This window comes from Trichosurus vulpecula, chromosome 5, assembly GCF_011100635.1.
Source record: "Trichosurus vulpecula isolate mTriVul1 chromosome 5, mTriVul1.pri, whole genome shotgun sequence".
In the NCBI taxonomy this organism is placed as follows: domain Eukaryota; kingdom Metazoa; phylum Chordata; class Mammalia; order Diprotodontia; family Phalangeridae; genus Trichosurus; species Trichosurus vulpecula.
In genome coordinates this window covers 244,383,320-244,386,097 of record NC_050577.1, presented here as the reverse complement: position 1 = coordinate 244,386,097, position 2,778 = coordinate 244,383,320, and positions in this window count along the sequence as shown.

Below are 2,778 nucleotides of genomic sequence, written 5' to 3'. Positions count from 1 at the left end.
GAAATAGGATGGAGAAAAAGACACAGATAGTAATCATAACTGTGAATGTGAATGGGATGAACTCTCTCATAAAACGGAAGCAGATAGCAGAATGGATTAAAAACCAAAAACTTATGATATGCTGTTTACAAGAAACACATTTGAAATGGGGCTACACAAAGGCTAAAGGTCAAAGACTGGAATAGAATATATTGTGCTTCAGCTAAAGTAATAAAAGCAGGGGTAGCAATCCTAATGTCAGACAAAGTAAAAGGAAAAGATAGATCTAATTAAAAGAGATAAGGAAGGACACTACATCTTGCTAAAAGGAACCATAAACAATGAAGCAATATCATTATTTAATATGTATGCACCAAGTGGTTTAGCAGGCAAATTCTTAGAGGAGAAGTTAAGGGAGTTACTGGAATAAATAGACAGCAACACCATACTAGTGGGGGACCTCAACCTCCCCATCTCTGAACTTGATCAATCTGACCTCAAAATAAACAAGAAAGAAGTTAAGGAGGTGAATAGAATTTTAGAAAAGGCAGATATGATAGACCTCTGGAGAAAACTTAATGAGGATAAAAAGGAACATACTTTTCTCACAGTGGTACTTGGCACATACTCAAAAATTGACCATGTCCTAGGGCAGAAAAACCTCAGAATACAGTGCAGAAAGGCAACAGTAGTCAAAGCACTCTTTTAAGATCATGATGCAATAAGAATTATTTGTTACAAAGAACCACAGAAAAATAAGCTAAAAATTAATTGGAAACTAAATAATAAAATTTTAAATAATGAGTGGGTCAAAGAAAATATCACAGAAACAATTAATAACTTCATTCAAGAGAATGACAATAATGAGACAACATACAAAAACTTATGGGATGCAGCAAAAGCAATTCTTAGGGGAAGTTTTATATCTCTAAATAGTTACATGAATAAAATAGAGAAAAAGGAGATAAATGAATTGGGAGCACAACTGAAAAAGCTAGAAAAATAAGGAATTGAGAATCCCCAATTAAATACCAAATTAGAAATACTGATAAAGGAGAGATTAATAAAATCGAAATCAAGAAAACTATTAAATTAATAAATAAAACCAAGAGCTGGTTTTATGAAAAAAAACAATAAAATTGATAAACCTTTGGTCAATCAAAATACCAGTATCAACAATGAAAAGGGTGAATTCACCTCCAATGAAGAAGAAATTAAAACAATAGTTAGGAATTATTTTGCCCAATTGTATGCTCATAAATTTGACAACCTTAGGGATATGGATGAATATTTACATAAATAAAAATTGCCCAGGTTAACAGAAGAGGAAATAAAATAACTTAATAACCCCATCTCAGAAAAAGAAATTGAGCAAGCCATCAATGAACTCCCTAGGAAAAAATCTCTAGGGGCAGATGGTTTTACATGTGAATTTCATCAAACATTTAAATAACAATTAATTCCTATACTTTACAGACTACTTGGGAAAATAGGTGAAGAAGGAGTCCTATCAAATTCTTTTTATGACACAAATATGGTACTAATACATAAACCAGGAAGAGTCAAAACACAGAAAGAAAATTGTAGACCAATTTCCCTAATGAATATTTGTGCAAAAATTTTAAATAAAATATTAGCAAAAAGATTGCAGCAATTTATCATGAGAATAATACACTATGACCAGGTAGGATTTATTCCAGGAATGCAAGGCTGTTTCAATATTAGGAAAACTATCAGGGTCATTGGTCATATCAACAACAGAACTAGCAGAAACCATATTACCATCTGAATAGATGATGAAAAAGCTTTGAAAAAATACAACGCCCATTTGTATTAAAAACACTAGAAAGCATAGGAATAAATGGAACCTTCCTTAAAATTATAAATAGCATCTACCTAAAGCCATCAACAAGCATTATTTGTAGTGGAGATAAGCTACATGCATTCCCAACAAGATCAGGGGTGAAACAAGGATGTCCATTATCACCCCTATTATGGAATTTGGTACTAGAAATGTTAGCTGTAGCAATAATAGAGGAAAAATAAATTGAAGGAATTAGAATAGGCAAAGAAGAAACTAGAATGTCACTTTTTGCAGATGATATGATGATTTACTTAGAGAATCCTGGAGAATAAAGTAAAAAAAAAAACTACTTTTAATGATAAACAACTTCAGCAAAGGTGCAGGATATAAAATAAACACACATAAATCCTTGGCATTCCTATACATATCTAACAAAACCCAACAGCAAGAGATAGAAAGAAAAATTCCATTTAAAGTTACTGTAGACACTATAAAATATTTGGGAGTCTATCTGCCAAGACAAACCCAGGGCCCGTATGAACATAATTATGAAACACTTTTCACAAAAATAAAGTCAGATCTAAATAAATGGAAAAAATATTAGTTGCTCATGGTTAGGCCAAGCTAATATAATGAAAATGACAATTCTACCTAAATTAATTTATTTATTCAGTGCCATACCAATTGAACTACCAAAAAGTTGTTTTACAGAGCTGGATAAAATAATAACAAAATTAATCTGGAGGAACAAAAGGTCTAGAACATACAGGGAATTAAAGAAAAGAAATGCTAGGAAAGGTGGCCTAGCCATACTATATATGAAATTGTAATATAAAGTAGCAGTCATCAAAACTACCTGGTACTATCTAAGAAACAGAGTCATGGATCAATGGAACAGGTTCGGTACACACGAGGCAGTAGTCAATGACTACAGCAATCTATTCTTTGATAAACCTAAAGAATCCAGCTTCTGGGCTAAGAATTCATTATTTCAC